The sequence below is a fragment of the Thamnophis elegans genome, chromosome 8 (assembly GCF_009769535.1).
Source record: "Thamnophis elegans isolate rThaEle1 chromosome 8, rThaEle1.pri, whole genome shotgun sequence".
NCBI classification, from domain to species: Eukaryota; Metazoa; Chordata; class Lepidosauria; order Squamata; family Colubridae; genus Thamnophis; species Thamnophis elegans.
This window is the reverse complement of record NC_045548.1, coordinates 67,334,007-67,356,297: the sequence shown is the minus strand read 5'-3', so window position 1 is coordinate 67,356,297 and position 22,291 is coordinate 67,334,007. Positions and strand designations below refer to the sequence as shown.

General features: G+C 40.7%; 1 protein-coding gene across 10 annotated transcripts in view; it reads left to right on the top strand.

The window, feature by feature from the left end:
• Positions 1–22,291, top strand: part of MTSS1 (MTSS I-BAR domain containing 1) — a 170,167-nt gene that overhangs the window by 27,622 nt on the left and 120,254 nt on the right. The gene's annotated exons all lie outside the window — the stretch shown is intronic.

Here is a 22,291-nt window from a genome sequence, read left to right as displayed (position 1 = left end):
CACAGCTACATGCTAAGGCATTCATCGTCATTGTCTAAGACACTTGTTCATTGTAGTTTATTAAAACTACATTGCATTTAGCGTATGAAAGCATTTTTCAAAAGCTGAGCAGGCAGACACCCCAGAAGGGGAAGTTACAAGATTTTACATTTGAACAATACTATCTGGTTAGGTTTTAAGTTGAAGGCAATTAAATGTACGGTTTAAGTTAAAGGAAAAGTGTGATAAAACTAATACCTTGTTTCCCCGAAAATAAGACCTCTCCGGATAATAAGCCCAATTGGGCTTTTGAGCACATGCCCTAAAATAAGCCCCCCCCCAAAAATAAGCCTCCATGAAAATATTTAAACACTTAAAATAGAATGGAAACCTGAAGTTTTTTTATTAGGAATAATGTCTGCAAACGTGGCACGATAAAGCCGCGCTCGACTAAGCCGCGCTCGATTAAACCGCGTCGCTGACGTCATCAACAGGGCGACAACAGCGAGCGCGGAGAAAGAAGGGCGCTTTAAATAGCACTTTGAAAGCAAGCCAATTCAATTTAAGGTAAGGGTTTAGGGTTAGCTTTAGGGTTAGGTTTAGGGTTAGGTTAAGGGTTAGGGTTAGGTTTAGGGTTAGGTTAAGGGTTAGGGTTAGGGTTAGGTTTAGGGTTAGGTTAAGTGTTAGGATTAGGTTTAGGGTTAGGTTAAGGGTTAGGTTTAGGGTTAGGTTTAGGATTAGGTTTAGGATTAGGTTTAGGGGGGTTAGGTTTAGGGGTTAATTTTAGGTTTAGCGTTTACAGCGTGCTTCTGTCTCCGCGCTGTTGTCGCGCTGTTGATGACGTCAGCTACGCGGTTTCGTCGAGCGCGGTTTAGTCGAACGCGGTTTTGTGGTGGAACTGTCTGCGAAATACAAAAAAACCCCAAGTATTTAATGCTACATATAATTACGGCAGCAAGGATTGCCTTTGGCCAGAAATGGAAAAACAAATTAATTCCAAGCGAAGATGAAATAATAAGAAAGGTTATGGATTGTGCTGAAATAGACAAACTAACTAAAGAAATTCAGGGAAAAGAAGAATCATAATTCTACCAGATATGGGATAAATGGTATAGGTGGATGGAGAAAAGAAACAAGAATCAATGAAGAAATATAACAAAACTCAAAAAATAATAGTTATGAGTAAAATAAGAGGGTTAAGTATGGTGAAATCCAAATGAAATGCAATAGAAGGAGAAATAATATAAGGTGAACGGTATCAATTGATAATTGCTATTAGAAAAAACAGGAACCTCCTGTTCGTATTGTATTGTGTAAATGTGGTGTACATCTAGGTTTTGTGTGTGTATTTTACACGTTTGTTAATAAAAAATAAACAAAAAAATATTTAAACACATGTGCAGCCGGTCCCCACCATTTCCTCTGGTTGCTTGCCACGCAAACAACACGAGGTGGTGAGGCGAGACTGGAGGGGGGGGATAAGGGAGGAAGAAACATGCCCCAAGCATCCCCCACACGGCCGCTCCCACAAACCTAGCCACTGCACCCCTTCTGTCACGCTAATGGCCGCCGCACAACACAGCAGCAATCATGAGGTGACCACCCTCACCGCCTTCTTCACCTCAAAAATAATAAGACCTCACTGAAAATAAGGCCAAGCGCTTATTTTGGGAGTCAAAAGAAAAGAAGACTCTGACTTATTTTCAGGGAAACAGGGTAGAAGAAAATATTTGTAACTCAGGGTTGAACTGTGGGGTACAGGGCACTCTTTGAACCTGATCATTTTTTTTTTGCAGACATTTCATTACCCAGCTAGGCAATATTATCAGTGCACTGATGATGTTACCTAGTTGAGTAATGAAACATCTGCAAGAAAACAAGCTCAGAGAGCTCCAAAGATCCCACAGTGATTTCTAGGCATACGGAATGGTTTTGATCCTTGTCTGGTGCACTTACAGAAGACTTACAGAAGCCTTTTGTATCTTAATTGTCAGTAAAACTGATCTGTTTCCCAGCTGGCCAGCGGGAATTAAAAATTAGAGAGGAATGAATTATGCAGCTAGTGAATAATAGGCAGATCCGTCTTACGTCCTGTTTTTGTGAGGATTCAAATGCATTAACACCAAAAAAGGAAAGGAAAAGACATTGGGTAGCAAAATCTGGAATATTACTTGCTCCCTGGAATTTATTTTCCCTAGGCAAAAAATCAAAGAACCAAAGAGTTGGACGGAGCCATGCAGAATAGAAATGCAGACTCTGCTCAGTGCAGGAATCAGAATGGAAAACTTCCAGACATACGACTCCCCAGCCTCTAGTAAAGAGAAGCTACTGTTAAATTGTTCTTACTCTTAAATAATTTTTTTTAAGTTGGAAAAACTGTTAATTCTGTCTGGGAAAGCATAACTTTATTTAGAACTAGTGGTCGAGAATGCAAATGGAGCAACTTTGATAGATGTGAGAAGCCAATTGTTTCTACTAATAAAGGATTGCATATAAGAAATAGTTATGGATTGGAAGCTATTTTTAGAGGAAGGAAGAGAACATGAGAGCTAAAATAGTGTAGTAGTTAAGGTATTCTACCGGGATGACACAGGTTTTTAGTACATCATCAATCTTGGGAACTTTGGTCTAGACCAGGGGTCGGCAAACTTTAAACCCTCAAAGAGCCATTTGGACCCGTTTCCCACAGAAAAGAAAACACTGGGAGCCACAAAGGTCCTAACCGGAAGCCCCCTGTTCAATTCTGGAGCTGACCGGAAGTTCCCCTACCATAGAGTCTCCTAGCGTGGCGTACTGTTTCCTCTACCTGTCATAATCGAAAGCCCTATCAATTGTGGAGACAATTGGAAAACCCTCCCCTTGCCATAGAGTCTTCTCCTGGCACGCCGTGCTTCTCTCCCCCCCTCCCCAGGAAGCTCCTCTCAAAATTGTGGCGCCGACCAGTGACGGAGCAGCAGCAGAAGGAGGAAAGAGCCACATGCGGCTCCAGAGCCGCAGTTTGCTGACCCCTGTGGTAGACCATATGATGGCTAACCTTTTTTGTCGTCTTGTGTTGAAAGTGTACGATGGCAAAGAGGAATGCAGCGCGGGGGGGTGTTGCACCCCCACACCCATAATGCGATGTGTGTGCAATCCCCCTACTTATGCAGGCGCAACCCCCTGCACTCCCTCCACCCACACGCATGCGCACCCCCCGGTTTTGGGCCTAGTAGGCCTCCCTGCAGCCTCCTGAGATCAAGAATGAGCTGCGGGGGTGGGTGGGTGGCATGCCGCAACCACCCCTCCGCCCCCATGTATGTGTGCACGACTCCCCCCCCCCAGTGCATGCACGTGTGACCGCTGCCCCTCTCACATGCACACACATCTCCCGCATGTACTGGCAGAGACCCAAAAACCAGCTGGCTGGCGGAAGGCACGCACGCATGCGCAGTGGAGCTGAGCTTGGGTGACGGCTCATGTGCCCGCAGAGAGGACTCTGCATGCCATAGGTTTGCCATCACAGGTCTAGACCCTTGACTCAACCTCACAGAATTACTGCGGAGAAGAAGAGATCCCTTTAGCTCATTTGGAAAAGCTTGGAAATTGAAGAGGACCAAGAAGATTGCATGTCTGTGGAGATTCTCAAACATCCAGCACATGGTTGTCCCAAAGATGCTTTTTTTCCCCAAAAGGCAACTGGACTTTCTTTGCTTTTTTCCTTTGAAAACGTTTTGCTTCTCCTCATCCAAGAAACTTCTTCAGAGCTGTTCTTCAGAACTGAAGAAGCTTCTTGGATGAAAAGTGAAACGTTTTCAAGAGCGTTTTACTTTTCATCCAAGAAGCTTCTTTCAAGGAAGTCCAGCTGCCTTTTGGGGAAAAAGCACCTCTGGGACAAGAAGATTGCATGTTTCTTTCTACACCTCCCCTTCAAGTTAGTCTCCAGGACCTTGTAATCCTTGGCAACATTTTTGGAATTGGTTTATCCTTGCCTTTTACTATAACTGAGTAATTGACCTCAAGTCACCGACTGACTGGCTCTGTGCCTAAGGCAGGGCTAGAACTCACAGTCTCCTGGTTTCTAGCCAATTCTTTAACCACACCACCAAACTGGCTCTCCTTTTTTAAAACTCGCACTACAGAGGAAAAAAAAAGAGCACAGGGATGTGAGAAAAGAGAACTAGGAAAAGGACCAGCAAAGCTGTCTGGAAATAGAAAAAAAAAAAAAAACTTGAGGCTTTACTGGAAAGAGTTATTTGGTTCGCATGTGCTCTTTGCTAAAAAAAAAAAAAAAAAAAAGAAAGAAAGCAAGAAAACAAACAGTAATTAGTACACTTGTAGATTTCCTCTGGGTGGCAAGTATGAAAATAAGGGGGAACTAGTGTAAAACCGGGAAATGAAAGTCCATAACACATACGAAGCAAAAAGAATTTTTTTTTCTCTTGCTTCAGGATGATTTGATAGCTGATCTCACTAATTTTGTGAAGCATCCAGGATTGTACGATCATTGCAGCTACTCCTTGAGTTACAACTACAATTGAGCCCGAAATTTCTGTTCTTTTAAGTGAGACTTTTGTTTAGTGAGTTTTGTTCCATTGTACAACCTTTTTTTGCCACAGTTGTTAACCGAATCATTCTGGTTGATAAGTTAGTACCACCACTGTTAAGTGAATCTGGCTTCCCCATTGATTTTGCTTATCAAAAGGTTGCAAAAGGTAAATTACATGGACCTAGGATGCTGCAACCATCATAAGTATGAACCAGTTGCCAAGGGTCCGAATTTTGATCACGTGATCATGGGGCTGCTATAAAGGCCGTATGTGTGAAAAATGGCCAAAAGTTACTTTTTTTTAAGTGCCGTCATAATTTTGAATGGTCACGAAATGAACTGTTGTAAGTCGACTACCTGTACTGGTCTACATATCATAGATTGTTGGGGACAATATGCTGACTGTAAACTGTTTAGAGCCGTGATGCCTAATCTATGACATGCATGTCAGAGGCGGTATGCAGAGCCCTCTCTGTGGGCATGCGTGCCATCGCCAACTGCTGTTCTGGTTTCTGGCACTCACATGCATGCCGGACAGCCGGTCTTCACAGGTGCCTGAAAACAATCCGAAAAACGGCCCAAAAATCGCCATTTTTTTAGGCTGTTTTCAGGTCATTTTGGGGGCCATTTTGGACCCCCGAAATGGCCTGAAAATGTCACAAAACAGCCAAAAAATGGTTGTCAGGCCTGCAGCCATCTTTTCTTTTGGATCTTTTGCCTGCCACACTTTCTGTTATTCTACTATGCATTTTCTATTGTGGGAAAATGGGAGGGGGTATTGTACAGAGTTAGATGATATGTAGCCATAACAAAATTCTTTCTAGCAAGCCAAGGCCATCCTTTGTGTTTGTACCTCTGCACCTGACTGGAACTGGATGGGTGGAACTGCCAGCATGGCAATGGAGATGGATTTGTGGGTATGGGGCAAGATGTTGAACTTTCAACTAGGTGGGGAAAACCGGGAAGCTTTCAGATTCAGGTTTTCCCAGACGTGCCAACATGGCTCTCTTAATAAATTGGAGCAATACAATAACTTTAATAACTTTGAGCAATACAATACAATAGCAGAGTTGGAATGGACCTTGGAGGTCTTCTAGTACAACCCCCTGCCTAGGCAGGAAATGCTATACCGTTTCAGACAAATGGCTATCCAATATTATCTTAAAGACTTCCAGTGTTGGGGCATTCACAACTTCTGGAGGCAAGCTGTTCCACTGATTAATTGTTCTAACTGTCAGGAAATTTCTCCTCAGTTCTAAGTTGCTTCTCTCCTTAATTAGTTTCCACCCATTGCTTCTTGTCCTACCCTCAGGTGCCTTGGATAATAGTTTGACTCCTTCTTTGTGGCAACCCCTGTGATATTGGAAGACTGCTATCATGTCTCCCCTAGTCCTTCTTTTCATTAAACTGGACATACCCAGTTCCTGCAACCGTTCTTCATATGTTTTAGTCTCCAGTCCCCTAATCATCTTTGTTGCTCTTTTCTGCACTCTCTCTAGAGTCTCCACATCTTTTCTACATCGTGGCGACCAAAACTGAATGCCGTATTCCAAATGTGGCCTTACCAAGGCATTATAAAGTGGTATTAACACTTAACGTGATCTTGATTCTATCCCTCTGTTTATGCAGCCTAGAACTGTTTTGGCTTTTTTGGCACACTGCTGGCTCATATTTAAATGGTTGTCCACTAGAACTCCCAAGATCCCTCTCACAGTTGCTACTATTGAGCAAGGTACCTCCTATACTGTACCTGTGCATTTCGTTTTTCTTGCCTAAATGTAGAACCTTACTCTTTTCACCATTAAATTTCATTTTATTAGATAGTGCCCAGTGTTCAAGTTTGTCAAGATCCTTCTGTATCTTAAGCCTATCTTCTGGAGTGTTGGCTATTCCTGCTAGCTTGGTGTCATCTGCAAATTTGATGAGTTCCCCATTTATTCCCTCATCCAAATCATTGATGAAGATATTGAAGAGTACTGGGCCCAAAACAGTACCTTGGGGTACTCCACTGCATACTTCCCTCCATGTAGATGCAGTTCCATTGAGGACTACACGTTGAGTGCGGTTGGTCAGCCAGTTACGAATCCATCTGGTGGTGATGCTGTCCAACCACATTCTTCTACTTTATCTAGTAGTAGGTTATGGTCTACCTTATCAAATGCCTTACTGAAGTCCAAGTAAACTATATTGATAGCATTCCTCTGGTCCACTAATTTTGTCACTTTGTCAAAGAATGGAATAAGATTAGTCTGGCATGATCTCTTTTGACAACCCCATGTTGGCTTTTGGCTATTACTTTGCTTACTTCTAGATGTTCGCTAATTCGTTGCTTGATTATCTTTTCCAGAATCTTCCCTGGTATTGAGGTCAGGCTGATAGGTCTATAGTTTCCTGGATCTGTTTTTTCCCTTTTTTGAAGATGGGAACCACATCAGCTCTTTTCCAGTCCTCTGGTAGTTCCCCGGTGCTCCAGGATCTCTCAAAGATATAGTTCAGTGGTTCTGAGATCTCATCTGCCAGTTCCTTCAGAACCCTGGGGTGTAATCCACCCGGTCCTGGTGATTTGAACTCATCTAGGGTAGACAGCTGCTCACTTATCATTTTCTTCCCTATTTAAACTTGTATTTCTAATCTGATTTTCGTGGTGCTGTTTTTGATAGGTTTGGACTATTTTATCCCTTTGTGTAAAGACAGATGCAAAAAAAAAATATGAATTAAATAGTTCTGCTTTCTCCCTGTTGCTTGTCACCTTCATGCCACTTTCTCCCAGCAATGGACCAATTGTTTCCTTAACCTTCTTCTTGTTTTTAACATGTTGGAAGAAGCTTTTTTTGTTATTTTTTACTTTTGTGGCAAGCCTTTCTTCATTGTGAGCCTTAGCTTTCCTTCCTTCATCTTTACAGACTCGGGCTATTTGCTGATATTCTGCTTTAGTTATGTCTCCCTATTTCCTCTTTTTGTACTTCCCTTGGATTTAATTTTGGATGCTATTTGGAACCCTGACACCTGCCAAAAAATAGTCATGTGTGGGCTGGCCAGCTGGTCTTTGGGTTTCCGGTGCCCCAGTGAGTGCTCTCACATGCACGCGTGTTCCGGTTTTGGCACTCGGTGCCGAGAAAGTTCACCATCACTGTCTTAGAGAGTACTATACAGTAGTATTATGAAGCGGTTTATAAGTCTTTAAGTGCTACTGCTATTGCTATTCTGCGCTATCATGGACTTGTTAGGTTTGGGGGTGGTGTGTTCTTTGACTGAGCAAAGCTCCAGGGTCAAAGGGGAAAATGTGACTGTGTATGTGTGTGTGTGTAGGGCACACACATCACACCTGCTGAAAAGACTTTCAGAGGCTTCATCTTTTTCTGGGCCGGCACAGCTGCTTCTTGGGTTTAGAGGCATTGTTTAAGATGCACCCACCAGGTGCTTCCTGCGTATCACCAAATCATTTTTTTTACTTCTTGAATCCCTATTGTTAGATAAGTAGAACCCAAACTCTGTTTTGCTATGCTTGAAGTAACACTCTTTATTTGCATATTGCCTATTATAGTTCATTAAAAAAAATAACCCACAATAAAATCATCTTTTACTGTCACTTATGAACTGATCAAAGCTATAGAATGAGGAAGGCTGATACTTACTGTTATCTTGCCTTTGTTCCTCAACTTGGAGATAAGGCACTTAAAATAGCACCAGTGTTAAGCTTGCTAGCAGCTGTAAAATCTTTAGTCCCCCCCCTCCCTGATTTTAGGAGTTTTGAATTTTTTTTTGCTTCCACCTGCTGTGTGCCTTTCTTTTTAGTTCATCCCCATAGTCATGCCCCACATTTCTTAAAATTTAAATTTGAATATGCAATTAATTAAGACAAAGAAAAGAAACAGTTCAGCGTTTTTAAGTTTTAAAAGTGAACAGAGTCTTTTAAGACCTACTTATTCACAAAATGCCTACTATATTTAGGGAGTGTCTTATATTTGACTGAAGGGAGACTCTGGGGAACCTTCTGCTACTTGATTAGTTTTGGAATGAGACTAAATGTCTATAGATAGTCCTCGAGTTACAGCCATTGATTTAGCAACTTCGAAGTTACAACGGCACTGAAAAAAATGACATGACCATTTTTCACACTGTTGCTGCATTCCCACAGTCACATGATCAAAATTCAAGTCCTTTGCAACTGGTTCATATTTATTTTAACAGAACTTTTTTATTTTTCTTTAAAAAAAAACCACAAATATGTCATCATTTGTCAATCATTAAGACATTGAAGTACAATTTTTTTTGTTGTGTGTACCCCTCCCTCCCTCCACCCCCCCCTCCTCCTTCCCCCCCCGACTTCCCAGAACCCGTACACGGTATGGATTTTTAACTAACACAGTCTAAAATCTATTGAGAAAAAAGAAATAAAGAAATTAATGACATTCTAGATTGACCTTAGCTTCTTCTTACTGAACTGACTTTTAACAGTTTAAATCATTTCTGATCTTAAGCATAGGCTAACTGGAATTTCTTAGTCCCATATTTATTTTGTATATAGTCAATCCATTTTTTCCAGTCTCGTTTATATCTCTCATTTGAATGATCTTTGAGATATGCCGATATTTTAGCCATTTCAGCTAAGTTTGTTACTTTCAATGTCCATTCTTGAATTGTAGGCAAGTCTTCCTTCTTCCAATATTGCGCCACCAACAGTCTTGCTGCAGTTATCAGGTGCAGAATCAAATTGGTCTCTACCACTGTAAAGTCAGTACATATACCTAGTAAAAATAACTGAGGACTAAACTTTATCCTTCTTTTAAAAACATTTTGCATGACCCACCATATTTTTATCCAAAATGCCTTAACCTTTTGGCAGGTCCACCATATATGATAATATGTAGCATCGAGAGAACCACACCTCCAACATTTAGGCTGTACATTCGGATACATAGAAGCCAACTTTTTAGGATCTAAATGCCATCTATAGAACATCTTGTAAAAATTTTCTCTCAGATTTTGAGCTTGTGTAAATTTCACATTTCTTACCCAGATTCTTTCCCATGTATCCAACATTATTGGTTCCTCAATATTTTGAGCCCATTTTATCATACAATCTTTAACTAATTCTGTTTCCGAATCCATCTGTATTAATACATTATATATCCTCTTTATATGCATTAAGCTTTGATCTCTTATTTGTTTAAACAGATTATCCTCAACTTGAATAAAACCAATTTTTTGATCTATTTTCTACCTAGCCTGTAATTGCCCATACTGGAACCATGTTTGAACTACCTTCTCCTCTTTTAATACCTCTAAAGATTTTAATTGTAATACCCCCCTTTCCGAGGTAAGAAGCTGTCTGTAGGTAATTCTGTCCTGTTTTTGTGCTGTATTCATATTTTCAATTGCGTGTCTAGGAATTGCCCACATGGGTATCTTGTCATTTAATTTATATTGGTATTTCTTCCAGACCCGCAATAAAGCATTTCTTAAAATATGACTTTTAAAGTTCTTATCCAATTTTTTGTTGAATAACAGGTAAGCATGCCAACCAAATACCAGATCGTGTCCCTCAATGTTCAATATTCTATCATTGGTTAAGTGAATCCAATCACTAATTACAGATAATGCCACTGCATCATAATATATTTTTAAATTAGGTAGTTTCAATCCTCCTCTCTCACGTACATCTTGCATTATTTTCATCTTTACCCTCGGCTTCTTTCCTGCCCACACAAATTTGTTGATACCCTTCTGCCATTCTAAAAGGTTCGCATCTTTTTAAAGTATAGGTAACATTTGGAAGAGAAATAAAAATTTTGGTAAAATGTTCATTTTCACTGCCGCTATCCTACCCAGCAAAGATAAGTGCAATTTCTCCCATTTTTTCATCTCTGTCTGTATGCTATGCCAAAGTGGTTCATAATTATGCTTATATAATTTCCCATTTGAAGTTAAAATGTTAACTCCAAGATATTTGACTTTTTTAACTACCTCACATCCTAGCATCACTCCTAATTCTTCCTTTTGTTTAATATTCATATTTATAGCTAATACTTTGGTTTTTCCTAAGTTTATTTTAAAGCCCGACACTTGACCATATTGATTAATCATATTCATTAAAACCATACTAGATTCCTGCGGTTGTTCCAATATTATGACCAAATCATCCGCAAAAGCGCGGACTCTATATTCTTGCTGCCTAATCTTGATCCCTTTTAAACCATCCAAGCCCCGTATTTTATTCAACAATACTTCCAAAGTTATAATAAACAATAATGGGGACAAAGGACAGCCCTGTCTTGTACCTTTTCCAATTTGAAAAGAGTCTGTTAGACTTCCATTGACTATGATTTGTGCTGTTTGCTGTTGGTATATTGCTTTAATTGACTGTAAAAAATTATCTCCTATCTGCATTTTTTGCAGTATCTTCAACAGAAATTGCCAGTTAACTCGATCAAAGGCCTTCTCAGCATCCAAAAATATAAACGCAGCAGGGATCTGGTTGTTCTTTCCCAAATATTCTAATGCATTAATAATTAATCTAACATTACTTTTCATCTGTCTCCCTTGTATAAAACCTGTTTGGTCCGTATGTATCAATTGTTGAGTGACCAACATTAACCTATTTGCTAATATTTTAGTAAAAATTTTATAATCTACATTCAGTAATGAAATAGGTCTATAATTTTTGGGTTGAGTAGTATCTTGATCTTCTTTGGGTATCAAAGATATAAACGCTGTCTTCCAAGATGGAGGGACTTTACCTTCCGTTTGAATCATATTAAATAATTCTCTAAGAGGTTCTACCATTTCTAACTGTAAGTTTTTATAGTAAACCGCTGTCAAGCCATCTGTACCTGGTGCTTTCCCTGACTTTAATTGCTTAATTACCTGCAGGATTTCCCCCGAGGTTATTGGTTGATTCAATTTTTGCCTGTGTTCTTCTCTAACTGAAGGTATTTTCTCTTTGTCTAAATATTTGTCTATGTCTAAACCATTAATTTTATCCCCTTTATACAGTTCTGTAAAAAATTCCCAGAAAGCCTTTTGAATCTCTTCCTGTTGAAACACCTCCTTCCCTCTGTAAATCAGTTTAGATATATTTCGAGTTTTCCTTTTTTTCCTAATCTGATAAGCTAACCATCTGCCAGGTTTGTTTGCATTACAAAAAGTATTGTGTTTTGCATATAATAGATTAGTAGCCACCTGGTCAGAGATCAACATGTCAAATTGAGATTTTAATATGTTAATAGCTTCCTTAACCTTTGTATCGTCTGGGTTCATTGTTAACTCCAGCTCTTTTCTCTTAATTTCCTCTTCCAGTTCTGTTCGTTTTAACCCTTGCTTATTTCTATGTGTTTTATTTATATTCATCAAAACTCCTCTCATGTACGCTTTGCTTGCGTCCCATACAAATTCCATAGATGTACCCTTATTCATATTCAAAACAAAATATTCAGATAGTAATTTTTTACAATCATTAATATACTTTTCATATCTAAATAAGTTTTCATTCAATCTCCAAGACCTTCTTGCCTGCACTACCCTTCCCAACTCCATCCAAACTGGGTTATGGTCCGAAAGGATCCTAGCTGCAATCTTTGTTTTCTTGACCCTAGAAAGCAAATCATTAGTGGTTAGAATAAAATCAATCCTTGAGAGGGATTGATGCCTGTCCGAGAAGAAAGTGAAGTCACATTCCTCTGCATTTCTTTCTCGCCAAATATCTCTCAATTCAAAATCATCCATAATGTCAAAGAAAGATTTGGGTAACTTTGCTCGCATCTTGGTATTTAGGCGGGAAATCTTCTTATCTCTCTTAGTGTCTATCACTCCATTCCAGTCACCCAATAGTATACAGGAACTATAGTCCCACTGTACTAATTTAGCATGAAGATTTCTATAGAATCTATCTTGCTGTTGATTGGGAGCATAAATTCCCAAAAGTAATGTCTTTTTCCCTTCTAAGATTAAATCTAAAGCAATATATCTTCCGAAGGGATCTGCTTCTATTAATTCAGCTTTCATATCTTTTCTTAAGTATACAACTATGCCATTCTTCTTTTCCATAGCAGAAGCTGCAAAATGTTGACCAAGTTTTGAGTTGATCAGATATTTTTGATCAGTTGACTTGATATGAGTTTCTTGCAAACAAATTACATCGTTCTTAAACTGTTTGAGATAATGAAATATTTTCTTCCTCTTCTGTGGAGAGTTCAGTCCGTTGACATTCCATGTTAAAATCTTAGTTGTCATCTTTGGTTGGTTGAAGCATTTTTAGAGCTTCCTGCACGGCTTGTTTAACCTTAGGTCTAGCTCCTCCCATTGCTTCCAGATTTGTTGTTGTAGATCCTTGATCGATGGCCGATGATTGTTGATGCTGTTGCTTTTTAGCTTGTTTCTCCATACGTCTAGTAGTCATGCGGCTAGGTCTTGGTTCGATAGCACCTTGCACTTCTAGAGAAGAAAGATGCTCCATCTTGTCTGGTGGTTGTGTAGTTTGCTGTCTATCCTGTCCTTCTTGCGGTCTTTCTCTAGGTCCAGATGATGCAGGGTGTCCGGCCTTCAATATATTATAATAAAAATCTCGGGCTTTCCATACAGAGTTGAGGCGGTACCTTTGCTTATCAAATGTAAATATGATGCCAAATGGTGCATCCCATCTATACTGTATCTGACGGTTTCTGAGTTCTTCGACCAAAAAAGCGTAGTCTCTCCTGGCTCTTAACATTGGAGGTGGTATCTCTTTCAAAACAACCAGGTCTTGACCGCCAATTTGAAGTTTAGTGTTATAAGATGCTTGCAGTACCATATTTCTAAACTCTCTTGTAGTAAAATATATAACGATGTCTCGAGGAAGCTGCTTCTGCTTTGCCAGCCAGGAGTTAACGCGGTAAGCTTTGTCAATTTGCCAGTCTTGATTGGTCCCTGGTCTTCCCATCAGGCAGTCAAAAGCTTCCGATAGGATCTGTTTCAGGTTCTCCTGTTTCTCCTCACGCAGCCCCCTTACTCTTAATGCGAACTCCATTTGTCGGTACTGTATCATAATAATTTCTTTTTCAGCATTTTCCACTTTTTGTTCCACCACCTCTGTTTTCAATGTCAAGTTAGCATTGGCATCATTAAGAACCTCTAGAGTATCTTCCACTCCAGAAATATGTTCTGTTAATACAGTTACAAGACTCAGCATGTCGTCTCTAATTTTATCAACCTTAGCATCAAATTTCTCATACAGCTCCTGTTTAAGTCCTTTTATTTCACTTTTAATTTCTTCTTTCATTTCTTTTATTTCCTCTTTTCTCTCCTGCTTTACCACCTCTCTTATCTCTAAACTTATCTTCCATTTTAATTGTCTGTGCATTAAGAGCCTCGCTTAGATTACTCAGGAAAAATTCTTTCGTTAACACATCCCCAGCAGGGGGTGTAGGAAGCGGAGGCTGCAGCTTTGTGCCAGGCACTGAGGATGTGCCCCTGGAAGTAGAGGGTGACGACTTCAAGTTAATATTTGGTTTTGAGGCCATTTCAAAATTTATCTGCCTGCAGTTAATAAAACTCTATTGCCTGAATATGCAGCTTTAAGTAAAGAGGCTTTTATTTTGAAGTTTAAGGCTTGGCAAAACTTTCAGTGAGTAAACATTGTAACAAGACCATTCAGCAGATTCATCACCATTTAACTTCCAAATAAGCAAGGTTAATGAAGGAGTAAAATTCTTCTATTGTGAAACCAAAACAAATGATAAGCAATCTCTTTTGTTTTGAATTCTTGTGAGGATTAGCAAAAAGTGTTCGTTATTACCGGAGAAACCAGCCTGCTCGGCGCCATTTTAGAAGCCTCTGAGTAAATAATTTTTCGGAGGAGAAAAAGAAAAGAAGCTAAAATGTTGATAAGCAATTATTGTCCACAGTAAACGGATCCAGCTCGTGATAAGAATAAATCAAACAAAACTTTGAGCAGAGTGGGAGAGACCTACTTTGTCCTGCACAAGGCAGTTTGAAGTTCCCAGCATGGACAGCCGTTCTGCCTTGGGCTAGCCCCCCTTTCCTTGCAAGCACAAAAGCTGCAAAAATCGAAGAGCATTTGCCAGCAAAACAGTTTCTTCTTTCCTTCTTGCCTGAAGGATAAGAAAACCTGATAAGACGTCAGATGGAAGATCCTCTAAACAGGTACGTAGCCAGGAATTCGGAGGCAGCTGATTTTTTGCTGCCCCCCACCAGTAGGCTCCTCCCAGGAAGTCTCCCAACTGGTTCATATTTATGACGGTTGCAGTATCCCGGGGTCACATGTGTGACCTGACAAACAAAGTCAATGGGGAGGCCAGGTTCATTTAACAACCACGTTACTGTTAATAATTGCAATGATTCACTTAACAACTGTGGCAAGAAAGGTCATAAAATGAGGTCGGACTCAGTTAACAACGGTCTCACTTAGCAACAGAAAAATGTGGGCTCAATTTTGGTCATAAATCGAGGGCTACTGTGTTTGGGAATTGGCGCTGTAAACATGGCTAGTTTTGATTTCATTTGGCAGAAGTTTCAACAGAGAACCAAATTCCACTGATTCCAGGCTACAGGTAGTCCCCGGTTTACAACAGTTCACTTAGTGACCGTTAGACATTACAATAGCCCTGAAAAAAGTGACTTACAACCATTTCCCGCACTTTTGACTGTTACAGCATCCCCATGGTCATGAGATCAAAATTCAGGCACTTGGCAACTGACTCGTTTATGGCGGTTGCTATGTCCAGGAGTCATGTGACCCCCCGCCCCCTTTCACAGCCTTCAGACAAGCAAAGACATTGGGGAAGCCAGATTCACGTAACAACTGATTTAACTAACAACTGCGATGATTCACTTAACAACTGTGGTAAGAAAGTTTGTTAAACGGGGCAAAATTCACTTAGCAAATGTCTTGCTCTACAACAGAAAATTTGGCCTCAAATTGTGGTCGTAAGTCGAAGGCTACCTGTATATTTCTTGAAGTATTGAATGAGGAGACAACAATTTGAACATCATGTACTTAAACCAAAATATGTACGTACACACATTAGTCATAATGTATAGTGAAGTGTTGCCAAACCTTTTCGGCACTGAGTGCCGAAACTGGAGCGTGTACACGGGGGAGCACTGGAAACCAAAAGAGCAGGTCCCCAGTGTGCATGCATTGGAGCGCCAGAAGCCAGAAGAGCAGTTCCCTGGCACACATGCGCCAGCCGGGAAGCTGAGCTTCCAGTTTCCACTGTGAGCAAAAACCAGCTGGCTGCTGCATATGTGCATTCCAGAAACTGGAAGCTCAGCTTCCTGGAGCACACATGCGCATCAGGGAACTGCTTCTTCGGTTTCCAGCATTCCCACGCACACAAAGACCAGCTGGAACCCAGAAGAGCAACTGTCGACGGCTGGCGTGCCCGGAGAGATGGCTTTGTGTGCCACTTCTGGCAAGCGTGCCATAGGTTCGACGTCATGGGTATAGTGTATGTCACTATATTATTGTATCTATTTTGGGAGAGAGGCTGGCTTAGCTCCTTTTTTGACGCTGCTGGTGTGACTAGTACAGGGGATCCCCAACCTCTGACTTGGGGGGGGTTACAACTGGGCCACCACCCCCCTCCCGGCGCCCTGCTGGTCCGCAAAGCGGAAACGTTGGGAGAATTCTGGCCTAGTAGACTACTGAATCCTAATTTTACATCTGAAGCAGGCCACTTTGTTTTTTCATATGCTGTGGCTTATCGCAAACAGAGCACAGCCTCAGTTAAGAAGGTTGAAACCATCTTAAAATGCTTAAGCTCCAACATGCCAGCGATGACTTATTTTTCCTGCTCACCAGCATCATTGTAATACATCAACATGTCCTTTGACACGGGCTTCCTCGGACAGATGCATGATTCAGAGTTTTTATGGACATCCTGTTCCCCTTATGACTTCCATCTATTCCAGAAGCAGTTTTGTGGGACAGCTTCGTGATGGGTGGTTCTGTAGGATTAATTTTGCATTTCGATGTTCCTCGTGACATTTGATATGGGTTTTGCCTCAGGAAGCCGTTCCATTTTGACGTTTATTGTAGAGGACATTCTTTTTTTTTTTTTTTTTTTTTTTTTTTTTTTTTTTTAGGATTGTTCCAGTTTTATTTCATTTTCATTTTCATTTTATACAATCACTTATATACTGTGCGTAAAAAAAAAAAAAAAAGAGAAAAAAAAACCCAACATGACACTTCATTCCCCCATACACCCTCTCTTCTCCCCCTCCAACTTTCATTTCACCCCTCCAGCATTCCCCTCTTCTACTTCCCTTCCCCCTCAGACATCTCCCCCTCCCTCCATCTCACCCTCCTTACATTCCCTCTCACTCCCTCTTTACTTCTCCCTCCTCTTTCCCTCTTCTCCTCGCTTTGGTGTATCCATACATTTCAGTTTGTTTTAAAAGAGAAAAAGAAAAAAAGAAAAAAGAAAAACGAGCCGCAGTATACAAGTGAATTCTTATTGTTCTAAGAATTGAAACTGTAATTCCACCCTCCCCCCTCCCCCCTATAATCCCCCCTCCCTAACCCCCTTACGGCTTCGCAGGTCCCATACCCGGCATAATTCTTTAACAAGCATTTGAGTATAATAAGGCCAGCTAACTTTAAAATTAAAAAAATAAAATAAAAGTAAAGCCAAAGAAAAAAAAAAAAGGAGAATAGTAGAAAATACAAAATAAAAAAACACACACACACACACAAAAAGAAAGGAGAAACAAGAAGGGTCAATAAACCCACTACGTTAACACAGCTTCCCATTATCTATAAATCTTAAACAATGTAGCTCATTCCAAATTTCGGTTATTTTACTACTTGCAGGGTTTCAAACTGTATTAGAGCCAGGTAAGTTGGTCAATTAGGATTCCCCAACTAAAAGTCTCATTGCTTTGTCTATCTATTCAGACCTTTAATTTATCTCTTTTTTATCCGAATATCCAAACCTTTCTATAAAACCATTAAACTCAAGTACTTCTTTCATTTTTCATTTCCAACACCTCCCTTTCTATCCTTACCCACCTCCACATGTAAATTTTTTTACCTTCCACCCTGCCTTTATCCATATCCACATATATATTTTATCCGCATCCATTGCTCCTCCCATATTTACTCCACTTTCCTGAAGACTCTCCGACCAATCTTTCTTGACCTTATATTGAAATAGCAACTCAAACAAACATCAGCTTGCATTCTAGCCCCAAGTAGTCTAATTAAGCTTTCGCTACCCTTCCCTCTCCCACGCGCCTCCCAACTCCGTTCGTCCCAGACCACAACTCAAAAAGATCGCAATCTCCGCTCTCCTCGCCTAGGAAAATAATTCATGCGCAATTTGAGTTAGAGTTCAGACAAATCTTATATACAATATGTGTCCACAATCAGCAACGCTTCTTTCAGTCTCCATGTCTCATCATCGATATACAACTTTTCCATTTTATCCCAGACGGAAATCGTAAAGCTTTAAGAGCATCGCTAAGTCTTTATTCTTTAGTCTTCTGCCCTTCCGGAAGAGGAAAGCAACACCCTCCGCCTTGTAGCCACGTGTCTCGCTGTTTGTCTTCTCCTTCTCCTTGTCTCTCTCCAGGTCCGGATGAATCAGGAAGTCCCGCCTTCAGGGTCTCGTAGTAAAATTCTCGGGCTTCACAGACAGAATTAATGCGGTGTTTTTGGTTGCCGAATGTAACTGTAATACCAGCTGGGACTTCCCATTTGTATGGAATCTGAGAATTTCTGAGTTCTTCGGTTAAGAAAGCGTACTCTCTCCTTGATCTTAATATTTGAGATGGTAACTCTTTAAAAACAATCAAGTCCTGTCCATCAATTCTCAACCTCTTGCTGTAAAGCCTCTGTATTATCTCATTTCTGGATTCCCTTGTGGTAAAGTATATAATTATGTCCCTCGGAAGCTGTCGCTGTTTTGCTACCCACGAATTCTGGCGGTAAATTCTTTGAATCTGCCAATCAAAGTTAAATCCCGGACTTCCCACCAAGCGGCTGAAAGCCTCAAAGAAGATCTGTTTCAAATTTTCCTGTTGGTTTTCACGCAATCCTCTAACTCTTATGGCAAAGGCAGTCTTATTATAATTTATCATGACAAGTTGTTTTTGAGCATTTTCAATTTCCTGTTGTAACGTTTGAATTTTGGATATCAAATTAAGATTAGTTTCTTCCAAAAGTTCCAATTTATCTTCCGTTTCAGCAATATAATCTGTCATGACTGTCATTACTCCGATCATATCCTTCTTTGCCTGAGCAATTTTAGCATCAAATTGATCATATAAATCCGATATCAGTTGATTAATTTCCTGTCTGAAATCATTAAGCGTTTTGAGAAGAAATTCTTGTGTTAACAAATCTCCCGTGGAGGGTGTAGGAGGCAAGGGTAGCGGCTTCATAGCAGTTTTTGGAGATATGTTATTAAGGAAGCGCTTCTGTTTAGATTTGGGAGCCATTCCAGAGTAAAAATAAAAGACAAGCAGTCAAGCGAGCCAAAAATCAAAGTCTCTGCTCCCCTCAGTTAATCTTTTAGCAATTAGTACGGAGGAGCCTTCAGGAGGGTAGGGCTGACTAAGTACGTCACATCAAACACAAAAGCTACGAGATCGCCATCTTGTGACGCAGCTAAAAAAGAAAGGGAGCCTTTTGCGAAGTTGAAGCTGGTATTTTAGATAGTAATAGAAGAAATTCCTCAGGAATGGTCCCCGCCCGGATTGACTTTTAAATAGCTTAGCTTTGTCCTGGGGGGGGGGGCAATCTGCCTAGGGCTGCAAAAAAGGCAGCGCGGAAACCTGGCCGGAGTAAAGGCTCAGCTAATGTTGAACCTCTTCTCCATTCACAGCAAAAAAAAAGCTATGAATTACAAAGAGATCCTAACGACTGACCTGCTCCCTGCCCCTTTCTGCCAGAAAGGGGAGATATCTATAGATCTTATAAGATATACGAACCAGAATCCTGACAGGAGCTTCGTTGAGCTCCCGACGGCGGCAGGCTCCACCCCCCGAAGCCCTGTAGAGGACATTCTAAAGGGCTCTTAACTTAAATGAAAAGAAGTCCTCCTCCCTCCCAGTTTCATTTACCGAATAGGAAACTTCTTGACCAAAAGATGGCTTGGTCTGTCAGATTGGTCATCTAAGATGTAAAAACATCTTACAAAGGTGAAATGCTCTGCGACTGACACATGGATGGGATAACGTACGCTAAGCCATGGTTTCCTAAATTGACCTCAATTGGTAGAGTTTACACAATGCCGAGCCCCAACTATGGCTTATAAGAGCTGTGGTGGCGCAGTGGTTAGAATGCAGTGTTGCAGGCTACTTCTGCTGACTGCTGATTGCCAAGAGTTTGGCAGTTCAAGTCCCACTCACTCAAGGTTGACTCAGCCTTCTTCCGAGGTGGGTAAAATGGTTTTGCACAGCAGAGTAAGTCAGAAACAAATGAAGCATGTACTTCTGTGTAATGTGCAAACTCACTCTATAAAGTATGCATTTTTGAGCATCCTGTCTATTCTTTTTTAATTATACAGGTAATCCTTGACTTATAGCTGCAGTTTGGAGCGGAATTTCAGTTGCTAAGCAGTGTGGATGTTAAATGAGGCATCTCATGACTGACTCTCATTTTTAACTGCAGTAATTATTTTTAATCAGTATAATGAATCAACTTGGTGGCTCAGTGGGTGAGATGCTGAGTTTGTTGATCAGAAAGGTTGGCAGTTCGGCGGTTCAAATCCCTAGCGCCGCGTAATGGAGTGAGCTCCCGTTACTTGTCCCAGCTGCCAACCTAGCAGTTCGAAAGCATGTAAAAATGCAAATAGAAAAAATAGGAACCACCTTTGGTGGGAAGGGAACAGCCTTCCATGCGCCTTCGGCGTTTAATCATGCCGGCCACATGACCATGGAGACGTCTTCGGACAACTCTGACTCTTCAGCTTTGAAATGGAGATGAGCACTGCCCCCTAGAATCAGGAACAATTAGCACATTAATGCGATGGGAACCTTTACCTTTAGGCAGAGTTTACACAATGCCGAGCCCCAGCTATGGCTTATAAACCAGAAAGGTTGAGTTCTCATGATATACTGGGCTCAAATCTGCATAGACTGCCCTTGGTAAGGCCGCTAAGGTTTTGCTGGACTATCACTTAAACTTAGCTTGTTGAATAAATCCCACATCTAGATAGGTTCATAATGCTAAGCCTTGAAGCATGGTTTACTAATTGCACCAGTGAGGTTTTGCACAGCAGAGTAAGTCAAATGACTTTGAAAACAAATGAATCATGTACTTCAGTGCAATGTGCAAACTCAGTCAATAAAGTATGCATTTTTGAGCATCCTGTCTGTTCTTTTTTAATTATATAGGCAATCCTTGACTTGTAAATACAGTTGGGAGTGGAATTTCAGTTGCTAAGCAGTGTGGATGTTAAATGAGGCATCCATGACTGGCCCTCATTTTTAACTGCAGTAATCATTTTTACTGCAGTTGTTAAGAGAATCACAGTCATTAATTGAATCTGGCTTCTCCAGTTGTCTTTGTGTGTCAAAAGACTGCTGGGAAAGTTGCAAAATCATGTAACTGAATGTCACAGTATATGTGTGTGTGTATAGGGGTTTCCTGCTTGAGCAGGGTTGGACTAGAAGACCTTCAAGGTCCCCTCCAACCTTATTATTCTATGTTCTATTTGTCATAAAAGAGAGCTAATTGCCAAGAGCCTGAATTGTGATCATGTGATTGTGTGTATGTGCGACTATCAACTTTGAGGACAAGGTTGTATGTCACTTTTTCCAAGACTGTTGTAATTTTGAACCATCATTAAACAAATGGCAATAATTAGAAGAGTACCTTCTCTAATGTACCTCTTACTGCTAAGTTTTAGACAATGAAGAAGTACAGTTAGTGCACAACTTTTAACCACAATTCAGCCCAGCATGTCTGTTGCTTAATGAGATATTCCTTAAGTGAGTTTTGCCCCATTTTATGATTATTCTTGCCACGTTTGTTAAGTAAATCACTGCAGCTGTTAAATAAGTAACATGGTAATTAAGAGCCATGGTGGCGCAGTGGTTAGAATGCAGCATTGCAGGCTAACTCTGCTCACTGACAGGAGTTTGATTCTGACCGGCTCAAGGTTGACTCGGCCTTCCATCCTTCCAAGGTCGGTAAAATGAGGATGCAGCTTAGAGAAGTGTGTAAAGCACCGTGAAGCGGTATATAAATCTAAGTGCTATTGCTATTAAGTGAATCTGGCTTCCCCATTGACTTTGGTTGTCAGAAGGTCTTAAAAAGGGATGACAGAACCTGGGACACGGCAGCAGTCATAAATATGAACCAGTTGCCAAGCATCTGAATTTCGATCACACGACCATGGGGATGCTGCAAAAGTCAGAGGTGTAGAAAATGGTCATACGCCTCTTTTTTTCAGTGCTATTGTAACTTCAAACGGTCACTAAACAAACTGTTGTAAGTCGAGGTCTACCTGTGCTTTCTACTATTACTTATGGCCCCTTTGCAGTTCCTTCTGAGGTCAGTAAAAATGAGGACCTAGATTGTTGGGGGCAATGTGCTGACTCTGTAAACCTCTTAGAGAGGGCTGTAAAGTGGTATATAAGTCTACATGCTGTTGCTATTATCATATTTTTTGGTGTATAAGATGCACCGGAGTATAAGATGCACCAAGATTTGAAGAGGCAAACTTTTTTAAAAACGTTTTTGCACTCTGCAGGCCTCCCAAACCCTCTGCATGCCTCATTTTTTACAAAAAAACCAACAGGGTATGCATAGACTTTGGGAGGCTTGTAGAGTGTTCCTGG